The following is a 19,553-nucleotide window of genomic DNA, read 5'->3' on the forward strand; positions in this document are numbered from 1 at the left end:
CACATCAGGAGAAACAACTCCCCATCGACCTATGATGTTCTACGACTTCGTGTCGCGAGTCGAAACTCGCAGAGATGAGAACGAGACCGTCTTGACAGACAGAAGTGAGGCGATTAAAAGGTGGAAGCAGCACTTCTATGAGCACGTGGATGGCGAGGAGAACGTAAGAAGTCTGAACTAACATCCGTTGAATGCGATTTTTTTTCATTCGAATAATGGTGGTCTCATTGTTTGTTCGTCACTGTATCTTAACGTTTGTTTAAAGTAACTTTTTCCCATCTCGGGATCAAAACTGCTGTAGGTATTTACTTCAAAGAAGCACTCGTCGAAGCGTAAAACAATAAGCAAGGTTCACTTGAAATCGACATTTAGTACCGACCCACACGGTGCGCAATGTGCCGCCGCCCGTTTATTGCACGGAATGCGTATCAATCGCGTTTAATTCGAAACACTTGAAGCTTTTCGCGCGCGCACTCGTCGCGTCATCGGGGCGGTAGCGGTGTACTCCGCATAGATTTACCGGCACTTTTTTCTTTCACAAACCCACCAGACGAAAAACGACGACGACGGCCAGGACGAAGACGACGGGTAGTCTATCCGATTCAATTGGTTCAGCTTCGCGGCATCCCGTCGGCGGTTACAGCAGCAGCCATCTGGAAAGGAGAAAAGAGCGAGAAAATCTAGATTGAGTAAAATGGTGTGCGAATGTAGCACCGACCGGCAGACAACCAGTCAGTGGCATTTGTGGTGATGTAAATTCGCTAGATCCGTTGTCGGTGGGAAAGGGTGCGTGTGGTATTTTGTTTAAATTTGCATATCGTGTGGTTTTGAGGGAAATTTTGGATGTCATGCTCGGTCGCGGCATAAAATAGAAAATTGTTTGCACGTCTCTGAATGGTGGATAAACAACTTAGATGTTTTATGGTATGGGAGTAGGAATTTTCACATATCTTGTTTGTTGTCTCAGAGAAGGATACCTCAATCCTGATATTCAGGGCCGGATTTACAAATGTGGGGGTCCGGCGCCACAGTGTTGTGGATTCATTTTTATGTATTTCATTTATATTAAAGTATTACATCAAATTCAGGATAAAACTGGATCGACAATATTTCTCATAATACACGGCTCGTGGCTGCCATTTTCCATCCTCGGTCACGCCCAATGTTCGCCAAGTCACGCTCCACCTGATCCGCCCATCGTGACTTCTTGTGCCAACCGGAACTGTGGCGAACAGTTGTCCGGCATTCTTGCAACATGCCCTGCCCATCGTATCCTTCTGGTGCAGCGAGCTCATGGTTCAGTTTTCTCCGCCACACACCGTTCTTCGCACACCGCCGAAGATCGTCCTTAGCACGCGTCGCTCCAATACTCCGTGTGTTTGCAGGTCCTCCTCGAGCATGGTCCATGTCTCGTGTCCGTAGAGGACCACCGGTCTTATTAGCGTTTTGTACATGGTGCATTTGGTGCGTGGGTGAATCTTTTTAGACCGCAGTTTCTTCTGGAGCCCGTAGTAGGACCGACTTCCGCTGATGATACGCCTTCGAATTCCATGACTCACGTTGTTGTCAGCCGTCAGTAAGGATCCGAGGTAGACGAATTCCTCCACCAGTGTCCCCGTCTATCGCAGCATTACTACCCAGACGGATTCCGCCCACCAGCATGTACATACTTTGTTTTTGAGGCATTCATCACCAGTCCGACCTTTGCTGATTCGCGTTTCAGACGAGTGTACAGCTCTGCCACCGTTCCAGATGTTCTGGAGATAATGTCCATGTCGTCCACAAAGCAACATATTGACCGGATTTTGTGAAAATCGTTCCCCGGCTGTTGAGCCCGGCTCTTCGCATCACACCTTCCAGAGCGATGTTGAAGAGTAGGCATGGAAGTCCATCACCTTGTCGCAGTCCCCGGCGATATTCGGTGAACTGGATAGTTCACCCGAAACCCTTACGCAGTTTTGCACACCGTCCATCGTTGCTTTAATCAGTCTAGTCAGCTTCCCAGGAAAGCCGTTTTCGTCCATGCTTCTCCATAGCTCTGCGCGGTCGATACTGTCGTATGCTGCTTTGGAGTCGATGAACAGGTGATGCGTTGGGACCTGGTATTCACGGCATTTCTGGAGGATTTGCCATACGGTGAAGATCTGGTCCGTTGTCGACCGGCCGTCGATTTTGAAAGAGAAGCAATTCTTTATTCCGGAGTTGTCCTGCCATTAGATCCTCACGGATCGTTTTTCAATTAAGAGTTTTATGTTTACCCATACCCAATGCCCTGATTACTTAAAATGGACGTTTGTGTTCAATTGTATTGCGCCTCAATTAATCGAATCGACAGTACTCGTTTTTGCACGCTCTACAACTTTGCAGAAGACGGGAAACCTCTAGAACGCAAAACAAAAAAGTTAGTATCGTAGCGTCACATATGCGACAAAATTACCAACTAACTTTCATCACCACATAAAAGTACAGGTAAAATAAATATAAGTCGCCGAAGACAGCAACTAAAAAAAATGCACTCCCAAAACGTTAGAGGTTATTACGTACTAGATCCTCCTCGTGGCCCAGTGTGCAATGTGGACGTTATGCCAAGCAGAAAAGAAGATGAAGAATGCACTCCTTGAGAAACGTCCGAGAAATTCTTAACACATATTTGAGCAAACATCAGAGAAATTTCTGAAGAATTTCTCTTATCAATTATAGGAGTAATCCAAGAAGGAATCTCCGAATAATATTCCATAACAATACTAGAATTCAGGAGGAAGCATCATAAGATTTTCTAGGAGAGTAATCAGAAATATTTTTGGTGAAATTGTATGGGGAATTTTAGAATTCATCGAAACATATTTTGGGGGAACCATAGGAATAGCTTGGGCTAATTTTAGAACAAATGTGTGGACGAAAAATTTTGTAGGAATCCTTGCAAATATTCTTAGGCGAATCCTCGGAGCAATTTCAGAATAAATGTCTGAATGAACTTCTGGAGGAATAATTTTTCAAGATGACATCGTAATAATTTTTGAATAATTTCAAGATGGAATTTCCTGAGGATTCTTAGGCGAAATATATAGCGGATTTTGTTGTTGGATTGTTTTTTTTTTTATCTTGGATTGTTTTTTTTATCTGTATTAAGGAGATTCTTAGCCCTAGGCTAGTTTATCTCGGGACCCACGCTTTACTTCCCTTCCGAAGGAAGAACTCACATTTGTGAGTTTGTCTGGAGTGGGATTCGATCCCAGGTCCTCGGCGTGATAGTCAAGTGTTCTAACCATCACACCAGGTCCGCTCCTCTCTTGGATTGGTTTTTGGGGGAATTCTCACAAAATTTTGAAGCAATCCTCGCAAAAAAATTGAGATGAATCCTCGGAGCTGTTTTTAGAGGAATGTTTGGAATATTTTCCAGTATAATTCATGGAGGAATCTTAGAAAGAAGCTTCTCAGTATACCTGAAAGACATTTGAGAGCAATTGTTGGAAGGATTCTTAAGGAGGAATCTTCGACATAATTTCTGGAGTAATTCTTATAAGAAGGGGAAAGAGTATTTTCAGGGGACATCCTTTGAAGAATTGTTACATAAACTTTTGAAGATGAATTTTCGGGAGAATCCTCGCATTTGTTTCAAGCAGAAATCAGGAATCATAAAAAAATCTGAAGGCCGAAGACCTTTTTGGAGGATTATTCGCCGAAATTCTTCAAGGAATCTTCTGGTACTGTAAATTAAGACAAGAATTTTTGAAGACACTTTTCACAGAATTCTTGAATGAGTTTCTGCAAGAACTTTTAGAGGAACATATGAAAAAAATATTCGGGAAAATCAAACAAGAATTTCTGCAGCTTCTGGATGGAGAGATGGCTTGATGAATTCCTGGGGGAATGCCCGGGAAAGGTTGTAATTCCCGAAACTGCTTGTAGTGTTTACACATATCAGGTGATGGGTACTTAAAAGAGTTCGACTGATATGTGTGATCTAGCTACTTTATCGGCGCTGCAGTCTTGGGGAATCAAAACGACTGTTTTAGCTATATCAGGTGAAGGATACAAATACACAGGGTCAGATATTTGACGAGGAATGAACTGAAGAACCTACATTTTTTAGGCACTAAAGAAAATCTGATCGAGTCAAACCAGCAGAGGTTTGAGCATTGATCTGTACGTGGACGTGGATATTTGACCCTGTGATTGTATGCTGGCATCGTTAGAATCCTCTGCGGTATGTTGCCAAAAAAGATATTTACTTGATACTTGCTGAACTACAACTCGTACCGTTGAATCTACGCTGAATTATGTAAGTCTTGGGTTAATCGCTTCCAGTCGCTCTGAACGTTTGGAGTCCTTAGATCCTCCTCAACTGCAAGAAGCCAACGTATGCGCGGCCTTCCATGAAGCTGCCAGCCCCTACCTGATTCTCTGCTGCGTATGATTTAAGCTTGTCGTTCATCCGACGTACGAACTACGTGCCAACAGTTTGCCGCACGATTCATAGCCGTATCAAGTGACCGGAAGGATCAGAGTCTTGTACAACGTGAGTTTTGTATATTTCATTATCACACGGCACTATAGTACCAAAATAAACAAAATAATAAACAAATTCGTCCACAACACCACTACCACGGCCGGACCAACATTAACCTCCAGCAATCATGTATTTGGTTTTTGGTTAATCAGAACATCATCGAAGCCCTTAAGACGGAAATCAAGGATAGCATTCTCAACGATATTCGCACGGAGATACGTACCAGCTTCAAAACATTAGTTGATGCGGTCCCTTCTACACCAATTGCAGCTGTTCCATCGCCGTTTCCTCTCTCGACAAGGACAAAGAGACCACGTGAAATCGACGTCGACGATGATAACTCCACTAGACGACCACCGAAGTTGCTTTGCGGAACCAACACTCGCCACTCTGACGATAATCCTGTTGCTGTTTGTCCAACAAATGCAGTACCAGACTTTTGGCTGTATCTGTCGACAACTCCTGTTCCAGAGATCATGACACCACATGCAACAGCCACGTCCGATCAGCATCAGATGAACTTGGCTTGACCGTGAACGGCGACACTGCATCATCGACTTCGCAACCATTTGTCACATCCTCCTCTTTCCTGGTTTACTATCAGAATGTACGTGGACTTAGAACGAAGACAAGAGACCTGTTTCTAGAACTATGCAGATGTGATTATGAAGTCATCGCCTTTACCGAGACTTGGCTGCACCCGGGTATTACTAACTCGGAACTGTCTTCCAATTATAATATTTATCGTTGTGACCGCAGCAGATCGACAAGTAATCTGGAGCGCGGTGGTGGAGTCCTTATAGCTGTTAAGAAGCATCATCGGTGCGAAATAGTCCCGCTTGTACATGAAGATGGTCTCGAGCAAATAGCTGTGCGGTTTAGGCTTCCTTCGAAAACGATATACGTCTGCTGTATTTACATCAGACCTGACTCTGCCCCTTCTGTGTACGAACAGCATGCTTCATGTATCCAAGAAATATGCGATGCAGCATCAAATAACGACACGATACTAATACTCGGCGACTACAATTTATCTCGTCTTACGTGGCGTTACGACAGCGATATCAATGCGTATCTGCCGAACAACGCGTCATCAGAAAGTGAAATCTCTTTGACAGAATCAGTGGTAGCATCGGGACTGTTTCAGGTACTAAACGTATATAACCATAACGATCGACTGCTCGATTTGGCCTTTGTCAACAATCCGGACAACGTAGAAGTTTATGAACCCCCTTTGCCTCTACTGCCGCCGGATAATCACCACAAGCCATTCCTCCTGAATCTCTTCCTATCTACGATGCTAAGAGACGATAACGACAGCGACATTCAGTTCGATTTCCGGAGCTATAATGTAGACGCTGTGTGTAGGCATATCTGCACGGTTGACTGGGACTCTATACTCAACGACAGGACTGTGGACGACGCTGTTAACGTCTCCTATGACAGGATCTACAGTATAATCCGTGAGAATGTTCCCCGTAGGAATCGTCGCACGAATCGTAGCTGCAACCAACCGTGGTGGAATAATGAACTTCGGACGTTGCGAAACAGGCTGCGTAAGGTCCGCAAACGATTTTTTAAGCATCGATCCGAAGAAAATAGGCATCAACTTCGGACAATAGAACAGGAATTTTCGACACTGCATCGGCATGCCTTTCGTGAGTATATATCCGGACTGGAAATTAATGCTAAGAACAACCCTGCGTCATTCTGGTCATTTGTTAAAAGTCAGCGAAATTCGAATAGTTTACCATATGAAATCCAGTACCAGAACATCCAAGCCAGTTCCGCAGAAGAGTCAGCAAACTTGTTTGCCGATTTCTTCAAAAGTGTTTACAATAATTCTCCGACGCCAATCACACAAATGGCACTTGATGGAGTCACTTCATATGATCTGCGTTTGCCATTATTCAACGTAACTGTTGAAGACGTCTCAAGAAGTTTCTCCCATCTTGACTCTTCAAAAGGCCCCGGTCCTGACGGCATCCCGCCATTGTTTATTAAACAATGTGCTGGAGCGCTGGCGCTTCCTGCCTCGATTATTTTCAATCGCTCTTTGTCGAGCGTTTTTCCTCGTTTATGGAAAGTGGCGTCTATAACTCCTATTCACAAGTCTGATAACCTGAACATGGCGCAGAACTATCGCGGAATTTCCATACTCAGCACTTTTTCAAAGGTTCTTGAGTATTTCGTGAGGCGTTATACAGAACTGTTCGTCCTGCTATTCCCGAGGTTCAGCATGGATTTGTTAAAGGCAGATCTACGACAACCAACCTGATGTCCTTCGTGACAAGTGTTAAGATGAAGATGCAGAAGAATCGTCAGGTCGACGCTATTTACGTTGACTTTGCAAAAGCTTTTGACAAGGTGCCGCATTTGTTAACAGTTGCAAAGCTTCGAAAAATGGGACTTCCGGAGTGCATAACTATATGGCTACATTCGTATTTGACTGATCGCTTGGCATTTGTAAAGGTTCACGGATGTGAATCGGATCGTTTTGATATACCGTCTGGTGTTCCCCAAGGTAGCCACCTCGGACCGCTGCTATTTGTGCTGTTTATCGCTGACCTGATCGCTGATTCAGTCGCAAAAATTGTTTTACGCCGATGACTTGAAAATCTACAGAGCGATACTTACTCGTATGGATTGCTGCATTTTGCAACGAGATTTGGACAACATAACGAAGTGGTGTCGTGCTAATGGGATGGAAGTGCCGGTAAATGTAAATCAATGTCGTTCACGCGATTTCGAACACTGATGCACCAATGTTACTTGATCGATTCTCATGAACTAGATTGTGTAACCACCATGAAAGATCTGGGAATCATCGTCGACAGTAAACTCAAATTTAACGAGCACATTTCTACTACAACGTCAAAGGCTTTCTCTCTACTTGGCTTTTTGCGACGAATTACAAAATCCTTCCATGATGTCTATGCCATGAAGGCAGTCTACTGTGCAGTGGTTCGTAGTGTATTAGAATACGCTGTTCAAGTTTGGGCTCCGTATAGCCAAGTTCAATGTAGTCGAGTTGAGCGCGTCCAACGATCATTCGTGCGATATGCCTTACGGCGCCTGCCGTGGAATGACGCGGTGAGGTTACCCCCATACGAAAACCGGTGTATGCTGATGCAGTTGGAGACACTAGCATCGAGAAGGATAATGCTGCAGAGACTGTTCTGCTTTGATCTGCTGGCAGGAAACATCGACTGTGGAGAGCTGCCTTTTCAATTGAATATTCATGTCCCAACTCGCCGTCTTCGGAATCATGCTCTCTTCTACCTACCAACGCATCGAACGCTTTATGGACATTTCAACCCGTTGCATTTCTGCTGTAGGCTTTTTAACGAAGTCAGCGACAATTTTGATTTTAATATTACAAAGACAATGCTTAAAAATAGGATAAGGAATTAGATTAAGTATCAGTCTGTACAACTAGCTTGGTTGAAGATGGCGAATCAATAAATATTTTTTGTGGTGTAATGGTATATCCAACCTTCACATTCTTCCTCAACGCCTTTTCTACGGCCTAACGGTCGATCCCGGTGATGTCTACATCGTCCACAAGTCTAGGAACACATGCGACCGCGTGCCAATGGCTCCGGGCCTTTGCATACCAGCTCTCATTATCGCTCCTTGCAGTGCAGTGCAGTGCAGGTATGTTGAACAGTAAGTTCGAGAGGATATCACCCTGCTAAGATCCGTCTAAGATTACAAAGGATGACGAAATTTCATCCGCAACTCGTACACTTGATTTCGATCCGTCAAGCGTCACAAGAATCAGCCTAATCAACTACGCCGAAAAACCATGTTCGGTCATAATCTGCCACAACTCGTTTCTTTTCTCTGAATCGTACGCCGCCTTGAGATTCGTAACCAGATAGACTGATTGCAAGTTGAAATCTATCGGGAAAATGTCACAAAATTTGAACGTCTGACCCGTCGTTGCTGAACCCTCATGAAAACCCGCCTGTTAGTCGCCGATGAAAGGCTCCTCAATCGGTATGTATCATTTACCATCATCCTGTTAACCCTCCTTTTGCATTAGGGTCATTTTTTACCTAAACCGTACACTACGTCAGCGAGCTGCTGTCAACGTGATGCAAAAGGAAGGTTCAACAGCATCCCGGACAAAACTTTGTACGCTGAATGTTATTCCTCTGTTATTCGTGCACTTCAGTCGATGCCCTCTCTTGTAGGAGGTGAGACAGGTTTATGAGGTTTTTCAATTATTATACAAGTTACCAGTATATAATAACATGAATGAACCAACGAAACATTTAGCATGTAGGTAGTATAATGAGCTCCGTGAATTCAACAAAACTTCGAAATTTGTACTCTTGACACATGGACACGTGCTCACAGCACTATAATACCCAGCAACCAACGATACATCTGAATTCCATCAGACATGTGGTAGCACATGTGGTGTAGTATTCGAGCCAGTCCTCTTCGTTGGGCAATAAATCTGCATCCGAGTGGAGGAGTGAGTGTTACGAATGCGATTCGGTGCATGTTGCAAATCACTTACGGGGCTGCAAATTGTTCATTGCCATGATGATGAAAATTTTAGATTTATTGCACACGTGTGAACGACTAAAGGGCTTCCACTACCACCGTGCACTAACAGGCAAAGTCCGGAACGCCGAATGGTTTATGGGCGTACGCCAAACGCGAGCTAAAGTGTATAAAAAACATGTAACGTAATTCAACTATCAGTGATAAAATTTCTGCGAAGAAGCCAAGAAGTTAAATAGTTTATTTATCCTTTTAACATTGCATCTCCAATGATGCAGAAACTGTTTTTCAGTTAAATGTTTCACATGCATTTCCTTGACTAACAACTGGAATTTCCGTTCCCGAAGTTGTCGTATTCCTAGTTTCTAACCCGAGAACAGGCATTGCAGCAAAGATTCAGAACTTGAGGTGTCTTCAGACTGCAGACACCAGAGCCTTTCCAAAGTTTAGGTTTTCTTTTTCCAAATTGCAGAACCATTCAAATATCTCTATTGGTTACACCCACCGCACCGTTTTGGAAATTTGAACAAATTTTGCGCCGTGCGGCAAATAACAGGAAGTACCTGCCGACGTGTACGCACGAGCGAATGCTGCTGGCCGCTAAAATATTGCGAATGCAAAACGTCAGCCGCTGATTTATGGTCGTGGAATTAAATCTTCCTGAATGAATGACCAATATTTTGGGACCAGCCGTGCCGTGTTTGAACAAGAATGGTTCGGGGTAGTTTATCGAGAAAAAGTAGTAATGGGATGAGAAGTTTTAATTGCTTTTCAATGTATTGCACTACACAATATGCGAATAGAATCATTTCTAGCGTAACATGTGAAAAGAGCCTAAAGCCATTTTATAAACAATCATGTTTCGGTCGCTGTAGGACTAATCTTGAACCACCCACGGACAACAATACACTTAACAGATAGTCCGAAGATTACTCTTTCTGATAAGCGTGTTGATGTGCGTGGGTGGATCAAGTGAGCCCTACAGCGACCGAAACATGTTTGTTTACAAAAAGCCTTTAGGCCCTTTTCACATGTTATGCTAGATTTGTGAAATTCATACCACGCGAAAAGCTAGGGTGGGTCAATATGATCGGTTTCTCTGTTATGGCTACATACTAAGATTAGCTCGGTATTTTCTTCGTCTTTTCATTTAGTTCTGAGCCAAGCCACTAGCTCAGCACGCTCTGCTACTCTTTAGGTAAACTATTGTCGTCGCGGTTGAAACCCGAAGTTTCCTCACACCCGACAATCGAATTTTCTCAAAATTCATACGTCAAACCTAACGTCGGACATAGTGCGCTGGACAGCGGACCTGGCCCTCTATCCGGCGCACTATGCCCGACGTACGTCCGACAGACGGTTTAGGAGAAAAATCAGAGGGGTGTGTGCAAGACACAACCGCATGACGTAAACTACGTAAAGAAGTTTGTTATGAACGACAAAGGACTACTATGCAATTTCTTTGGATCAATAATAGAATTTGTAGTGGCTAATGGTTTTGAAAATTCTTAATTTTAACAATGTAAATTCTACAAGATTTTGGTGGATTCTGGGGATATGTGTTGGAAATATTTATAATAAAGCTTGAAAGATAAGAAAAGCCTGAAGAAATTCCTTTATAGCTATACACTGTACACAGAAGAAAGTGTTCTCGCCAGATTCGGTGACACGACCGGATGATAAGACAAGCTGTTGCATTTAGTTTAGGAGTAGTTTTCGAAATTCAGCGGTTTTGACACTTATGTGACCAGCGTCACTTTGTCAGAAAATCTACCGTTTACTCTTTCTGAAAACTGCTCTACAAAGGGCTGTTTGAACAAGAATTTGTTAAAAATATTGCATGTGTCATCAATAATTTCGTTGTTCTGCCAGCAAATGTCAGAACAGCGACAATGCTAGGCTTTGTAAGAATAATTGGTTTGATAGTCTCAATTTTCAAACACTTGTTATGATAAAAAGGAATGCAATAGTGCAAAGGGCGCACTAGAGAAATGTTACCTTTTCTACGACAAGATGCAGTTTGATTTCCACAGAGTGCTTTTGATGTAGTTGGTTTCAAATTCTTGGCGGTAGCAACTTTCAGAAAATTGGTGGCCCTCTAAAGAACTGTTCGAACCAATTTTACAGAAAATTGAGCTCCTATGCGACAAAACATGGTTAAATTTCCGCGCCGCGCTTTTGATGCAATTGATTTTAAATTCTCGGTGGTTTCGACACTTTTACAATGCACACCAAATGCTTTCGAATAATTATCTCATTGAATATTTGCATAATTTGGATAAATCATGCAAATTTTTAGGCAAAATTGTAAAGATTTACGAATTTTGCGAAGACTTACACACATTGAAATATGGCAACACTGAGTACTACATTTCATCAAAATGAAATTTTCTTCATCATGTGAGAAGAAGAAAATGTTTTCGAAATTGCCAATCAACTGGCACAGTTCAAATAAATTTGTATTGAATAGCGCTCACAGTGATTGACACTTGTGTCCCGGGATTTCGTCCTAAGAAAATTATTCTTTCAATCTTGTGGGACATTTTCGTAGCCCTTACAAGGGCTGTTTTACTACAAGCACGATTCAGCGGTGTAATTTTGTTGGCTTCTGCAAAGCTGCCCGGACGCCCGATGAAGCCAGAATGAAGAAAGTTTTCGCTCTTGCCGCACCAGAGATCTGATCCGGTGTGAACTGGTTAGTAGCCCCACTGGTACAGCGTACAGCGATGCGAAGACGACTAGCAACAACCGACGACCACCGCGCCCGGCTAGCCAAAGCATACTGAAGGGAGAAGCAAACGGAGAAACTGGCTAGCAGTCTTCCGATGCGTTCCCCTCGAGGTGTGAATGATGAAAGATGAGAAGAAGTTTGTGTGACCCAGCATCTTTCTTGGAAAATTATTCGGTTCTCTCTTCTGGAAAACATTTTCGAAGCCCTTAGAAGGGCTGTTTAAATCTATATGCTGAACAATAGTTGTTCAATTATTGCGTACATGAGGTAAAATCCGGTATAGTTATGACAATCAAATCCAGAACGGCAGCGTTTGCTTTGTGTGACGGGACAGCAAGCCCTCGCTGCTGCCGTGTCATGTCAGTTTTGCCGTGCACCAGTGTGAACCGGTTGGTGGTGGCTCCAGTAGCACCGCGCACGACGACGATGCGAAGGTGAACACACGGGAGCGCAACCACCGACCGACAACCACCGCGCTTGGCTTGCCAAAGCATACTGAAGGGAAAAGCAAACGGAGAAACTAGCTAGCATGCGTTCCCTTCGAGTCGAGGTATCACGAAAGAATGATGGAAGATGAGAAGAAGACAATAACTTATATACTAGACGGCTGTACGGCAAACAGGTTCAAATTCCCCTCTCGCACGTGACTGGTTAGATGAAAGAGGGGTGAAAATTAGTGATGCCATACAGATTTTTGCACAATGCACACCAAATGCTTTCGAATAATAATTATCTCATTGAACTTTTGCAAATCGATCAGCACAATTATAATGTTTAACAAATAATTTCTATAAATCATGCAAATTTTTCGGCAAAATTGTAAAAAAACATTTAAGAATTTTGCGAAAACCTACACACATTGAAATATGGCAACACTGAGTAATACATTTCAGCAAAATGAAAATTTCTTCATCATCTGAGTTGAAGAAAATGTTTAACAATTGCCAAACAACTAGCACAGTTTTCGCACATTAAATTTTGAATTGAATATTTATCTCATTGTTGCGACAAAGCGCAGTTCGACAATGATTTTTCATAAGGGCCTAACTGACTTGATCGATTTCTCTTCGTCGACTCTCTCTTTCGCTAATAACTTGGTCAAAACAAACAAAATCTTTATTCTTTTTGTTTCTATAGCAAGATGTAGTCGTCATCTTCGCATTTCAACCAAAAAATCTTTCGAAAACACAATATACATTCTGTAATAACACAAAGAGAGGATCGATGAAGAGAATTTGAAAATGTCAGTTAGGCCCTAATTAAGAATCAGTGTCGAGTTCAATTTTCACACAGCGCTCATAGTGATTAACACTTATGTGTCCCGGGCTTTCCTCCTGAGAAAATTATTTGGTTCACTCCCGTGGGACATTTTCGTAGCCATTACAATGGCTGTTTTAATTTACTTGCAGTATTACTGCAAGCGCGTTTCATGAATCTGTTAATTCCGATGTTGGCTTGTGCTGCCCGGACGCCCGATGAAGAAAATTTTAGCAGAGATCCGATCCGGTGTGAACTGGCTGGCGGCCCCACTGGTACCGCGCACGGCGTTGCCATGACGACTAGTATCAGCCGACGACCACCGCGCATGCCTGGGCAGAACATACTGAAGGAGGCTTTCCTCCTGAGAAAATTATTCGGTTCACTCTCGTTGGACATTTTCGTAGCCCTTTCAAGGGCTGTTTTAATTTACTTGCAGTATTACTGCAAGCGCGTTCCATAATTTTGTTGATTCCGATGTTGGCTTGTGCTGCCCGGACGCCCGATGAAGCCAGAATGAAGAAATTTTTCGCAGATCCGATCCGGTCTGGTTGGCGGCCCCACTGGTACCGCGCACGGCGACGCGACGACGACTGGTAAAGCAAGTGGCAACAGCCGACGACCACCGCGCTCGGCTAGCCAAAGCATACTGAAGCAAGAAGCAAGCGGAGCAACTGGCTAGCAGTCCTCCGATGCGTTCCCCTCGAGGTGTCGCGGAAGAATGATGGAAGATGAGAAGAAGACAATAACTTATATACCAAGCGAGAAAACCCAAAAAAATGTGCTCGCTCCTGATTGGCTGGATAAAATTAAAACATAGGTTCACTTTTCCGCAATTTTCAATAGTTTGCTGTTGAAAATCAATAGTTTTCTCTATTTGACATGAAAGGGACATAGTTTTGCGATTGTTTGATGGCAAAATTTTAAAAATCGGTCAATAAATGGCTGAGTTATTAGCGTGCAAAATCTTTCATAATTTCGTGACGGTCGCAAAATTTAGATTTTCATTTTACACCCGGTGCCGTGGTACAGTACCGTACCTTCCCCATAGACGTAGTTTACGTCAAAACATCCTTGAAAAATAGGCAGTTGGTTTGCAAGCGCAAAGCAAAGAGGAGATGAGTAGGTAATAAAACCGTGCTACTTAGCCGTTATTGTTCAGCCGTTCCTGCTGCTGCAGCCACCAGTCCACGGCCGGGGACAACAAAGACGGCAAAATCACCACACTAATTGATGCTTGCGGTGTGCGGTTCAATATGAAGTCGTTCACTTTGATAATAATAACGACTTATTTCGCGGTGGGACAGTCAAACTAATAGTTTGCTGCTTCCTTCGGAGAGGCGGTTACCTGGGCACTTTCGGGACTAACGCGTGTCGAAAAAACTACCGTCCGGTAGAGCAAAAAAACGACCGAAATTGCGAATAAAAGCGCCGCGTAACGAGACTGGGAAAACGTCGACCAGCTCACTCAAGCACTCAACAAGGAATGACGCCTAAATGTATTCTATTATATTCTTATTCTACTATATCGAACTAGTTTGCCTTTGTGCTGCTTTCATTTTTCCCGTTTGAGCTATGAGAGCTCAGAAGAGGGTCATGTGCCATCCGCTCTCGGGGGGAAGAGCAACTGGCGAAGTGCCGGGGCTGGGATCGAACCCATGACCATCCGCTTATGAAGCGAACGTGTAGCCATCGCGCCACGGGCCCCGACTAATGGTGCTCCTTTAGCAGGGTTAAACTTGGTATACTCAATAATCGATATTTACCCTTTATTAGTAATGATATTTACCAGTTACTTTTGACCATACGCGCCAACTTGTGACGTAGTTGGGGGGGGGGCAAGGCCTCTCAAAACCAATTAAATTCTGACAAAATCGATGCAGTTCTTCCAAATAAAGCATATTCACGTGGAAACTAGTGCATTTACTCGAAAAAAGTTGCTTTTTGTTCAATTTTGAAGAGCTTCGCCCCCCCAACTACGTCACAAGTTGGCGCGTATGCTTTTGACAGTTCATTTGCAGATCTCGTTAACTCACTTACAGTATTGTTCGTGCAGTTGAAAATCGGAATTTTTGACACTCGAAATCGATTTTGACGTAAACTACGTCTATGGGGAAGGTACGGTACTGTACCACGGCACCGGGTGTAAAATGAAAATCTAAATTTTGCGACCGTCACGAAATTATGAAAGATTTTGCACGCTAATAACTCAGCCATTTATTGACCGATTTTTAAAATTTTGCCATCAAACAATCGCAAAACTATGTCCCTTTCATGTCAAATAGAGAAAACTATTGATTTTCAACAGCAAACTATTGAAAATTGCGGAAAAGTGAACCTATGTTTTAATTTTATCCAGCCAATCAGGAGCGAGCACATTTTTTTGGGTTTTCTCGCTTGGTATATAAGTTATTGTCTTCTTCTCATCTTCCATCATTCTTCCGCGACACCTCGAGGGGAACGCATCGGAGGACTGCTAGCCAGTTGCTCCGCTTGCTTCTTGCTTCAGTATGCTTTGGCTAGCCGGGCGCGGTGGTCGTCGGTTGTTGCTAGTCGTCTTCGCATCGCTGTACGCTGTACCAGTGGGGCTACTAACCAGTTCACACCGGATCAGATCTCTGGTGCGGCAAGAGCGAAAACTTTCTTCATTCTGGCTTCATCGGGCGTCCGGGCAGCTTTGCAGAAGCCAACAAAATTACACCGCTGAATCGTGCTTGTAGTAAAACAGCCCTTGTAAGGGCTACGAAAATGTCCCACAAGATTGAAAGAATAATTTTCTTAGGACGAAATCCCGGGACACAAGTGTCAATCACTGTGAGCGCTATTCAATACAAATTTATTTGAACTGTGCCAGTTGATTGGCAATTTCGAAAACATTTTCTTCTTCTCACATGATGAAGAAAATTTCATTTTGATGAAATGTAGTACTCAGTGTTGCCATATTTCAATGTGTGTAAGTCTTCGCAAAATTCGTAAATCTTTACAATTTTGCCTAAAAATTTGCATGATTTATCCAAATTATGCAAATATTCAATGAGATAATTATTCGAAAGCATTTGGTGTGCATTGTAAAAGTGTCGAAACCACCGAGAATTTAAAATCAATTGCATCAAAAGCGCGGCGCGGAAATTTAACCATGTTTTGTCGCATAGGAGCTCAATTTTCTGTAAAATTGGTTCGAACAGTTCTTTAGAGGGCCACCAATTTTCTGAAAGTTGCTACCGCCAAGAATTTGAAACCAACTACATCAAAAGCACTCTGTGGAAATCAAACTGCATCTTGTCGTAGAAAAGGTAACATTTCTCTAGTGCGCCCTTTGCACTATTGCATTCCTTTTTATCATAACAAGTGTTTGAAAATTGAGACTATCAAACCAATTATTCTTACAAAGCCTAGCATTGTCGCTGTTCTGACATTTGCTGGCAGAACAACGAAATTATTGATGACACATGCAATATTTTTAACAAATTCTTGTTCAAACAGCCCTTTGTAGAGCAGTTTTCAGAAAGAGTAAACGGTAGATTTTCTGACAAAGTGACGCTGGTCACATAAGTGTCAAAACCGCTGAATTTCGAAAACTACTCCTAAACTAAATGCAACAGCTTGTCTTATCATCCGGTCGTGTCACCGAATCTGGCGAGAACACTTTCTTCTGTGTACAGTGTATAGCTATAAAGGAATTTCTTCAGGCTTTTCTTATCTTTCAAACTTTATTATAAATATTTCCAACACATATCCCCAGAATCCACCAAAATCTTGTAGAATTTACATTGTTAAAATTAAGAATTTTCAAAACCATTAGCCACTACAAATTCTATTATTGATCCAAAGAAATTGCATAGTAGTCCTTTGTCGTTCATAACAAACTTCTTTACGTAGTTTACGTCATGCGGTTGTGTCTTGCACACACCCCTCTGATTTTTTTCTTATATATATATATATTTTTTTTTTTTCTTCACTTGCTGATATATCTGCGGTAGATTTTTTCCCCCATGGACGTTTCGAATGGAGGCGAAACGCCTCCTAAAGATCTCATTGCTCGAACGCGATTTTACCAACCATCTTCGCCTGGTCCTTGGGTTGTCTATTTCCGGCGCAAAAACAAACCGTTGAATGTACTCTCAATCTCTCGAGATCTGACGCGTAAGTATCCTGGGACTGTTATTCACCAAGTGAAACAGACCAAGCTGCGTGTAACTGCACCTAGTTACAAAGCAGCAAATGAAATTGCTCAGCACGAAGCGTTTAGCTGTGAATATACGATCTATGTGCCGGCACGAGAAGTAGAGGTGGAGGGGAAGATCCTCGACGAAATGCTGACGTGCGATGACATCAAGAGCGGATTCGGACGCTTTAAGAATAGATCTATCCCCGATGTGGCAATCCTAGATTGTAAGCGGCTGTCTAAGGCTTCCATTGAAGGGAGTATGAAAGTGTACTCGCCATCAGCGTTTTTTCGAGTGACTTTCCCAGGTTCCGTCCTCCCAGAATTTGTAGTCATTGATGGTGCTTTTTACCCAGTGCGTCTTTTTAGGCCGAAAGTATTCAATTGTACCAAATGCAAGCAGTTTGGTCACAGTGATAGCTTTTGCGACAACAAGCCCCGTTGTGGCAAATGCAACCAGGCTCATTTAGAGGACTCTTGCACACAGGAAGCTGAAAAGTGTAGCTACTGTGGCGGAGATCCACATGACTTGCAAGATTGCCCGGCCTATAAAAGACGCATTAAAAATGAGAGTCGCTCTATCATAAGGCGCTCCAAACAGACATATGCGGAGATGGTGAAATCTTTTAAAACATCAGAATCCGTGTCTGAATCAGTTGTCCCAGTTGAAAATCCCTTTCACGAGTTGTCTTCTGATGATCAGGACGATGACGAAACTGATGAGGGTGGATCTTCTTCGGAGGTACACGCACCTGGAAAAAGGAAGTCATCATCTTCCCCGGGATTGCGCCGAAAAGTCTTTTTGAAATCTTCCCTCAAAAGTTTGCCTAATATAAAAGGAGGCGGAGTAAATTTAAAAAATCCGAACAAACAGGCCCCTGATTACTCAGTTCCATGCTGCAGTAAAGACCCAGTGAATCCGCCTCCGAATGTTAAGTATACTTCAAAAAAAAAGCATTCGACAAAGTAGCAAGAAAAAGGCTACGAAAGCTCCTCGAACTTCAACTAAACCTTCCAAACCCAAAAGAGGACTGCTAACTTTCAGGGTTCTTGTGGATCGCTTATATGATGCCATCGGCCTTCCGGACACACTTCGAGGCATTATTGATATTTTTATCCCAACAGTAGAAGAATATCTTCGGAATTTGACACAATCATGGCCCCTCCTTGCTTCGCTCATATCTTTCGATGGCTAATTCATCAAGTGAGGTGCAAGATATGATCACTGTGCTACAGTGGAACTGTCATAGTTTAAAACCTAAATTAGACCTGTTTAAGTTTTTGATTCACAACTCAGATTGTGATATATTTGCACTTTGTGAAACATGGCTCTCTTCTGAAGATGAACTCAACTTCCACGATTTCAACATAATTCGCCAGGATAGAGATGACCATTACGGGGGAGTACTCTTGGGGATCAAAAAATGTTACTCATTTTATAAAATTCCAATCCCGACTCATCCTGGCATAGAAATTGTCGCTTGCCAAATAAACGTAAAGGGTAAAGATCTTTGCGTAGCTTCCGTTTACATTCCTCCAGGTATTTCAATTAACCGCCGTCATCTTTGGAATGCAGTTTCTGCACTATCACATCCAGTTTTAATTCTGGGTGATATGAATTCACATGGTACTGGGTGGGGCGAGCCATATGACGATCGCAGAGCGGCTATTTTCTATGATTTGTGCGACGATTTCACTTTGAACGTTTTGAATACAGGTGAAGTGACACGCATTGCATCCGACGGTAGAGAAAGTCGGCTTGACCTTTCTTTGGGATCAAGTTCACTATCATTCGATTGCTCGTGGAAGGTGATCGAAGATCCTCATGGTAGTGATCACTTGCCCATTATAACCACCATAAAACATAATTGCGAAAGGTCAGACGAGCCAATTCAGGTTCCTTTTGACCTCACTAGGAATATCGATTGGCAATAGTATGCAGAAGCGGTATCTTTTGGGGTTGAATCATCCAATCCTCTCCCACCTTTGGATGAGTATCGATTCCTGTCTGAACTGATTTACAGAAGTGCATTAGAATCACAAAAACGACGCGTTCCAAGTGCAACCTTCAAAAGAAGACCAGCCACACTTGGCTGGGATGATGATTGCACTCAATTGTATCTTAAAAAATCTGATGCCTTCAAAGCTTTTCGTAGGCATGGCACCTCGGATCTTTATCAAGAATACGAAAAACTTGAAAGACAACTGAGGAACTTGCTAAAAGCGAAAAAGCTAGCGAAAAAGCGTAGTTATTGGCGACACTTCATTGAGGGTCTCTCAAGAGAAACTTCGATGACAACGCTTTGGAGAGTGGCTCGCAGCATGCGAAACCGCTCATCTTCTAATGAGAGTGACGAATACTCCAACCGTTG

General features: G+C 42.9%; 1 protein-coding gene across 1 annotated transcript in view; it reads right to left on the reverse strand.

Moving 5' to 3' along the window:
* Positions 1-19,553, reverse strand: part of LOC109400375 (uncharacterized) — a 533,446-nt gene that overhangs the window by 334,563 nt on the left and 179,330 nt on the right. Inside the window, 1 exon segment of the mRNA XM_062860635.1 lies at positions 310-653. The gene's annotated coding sequence lies outside the window, so the exon portion shown is untranslated.

This window comes from Aedes albopictus, chromosome 3, assembly GCF_035046485.1.
Source record: "Aedes albopictus strain Foshan chromosome 3, AalbF5, whole genome shotgun sequence".
Classification (NCBI taxonomy): Eukaryota; Metazoa; Arthropoda; class Insecta; order Diptera; family Culicidae; genus Aedes; species Aedes albopictus.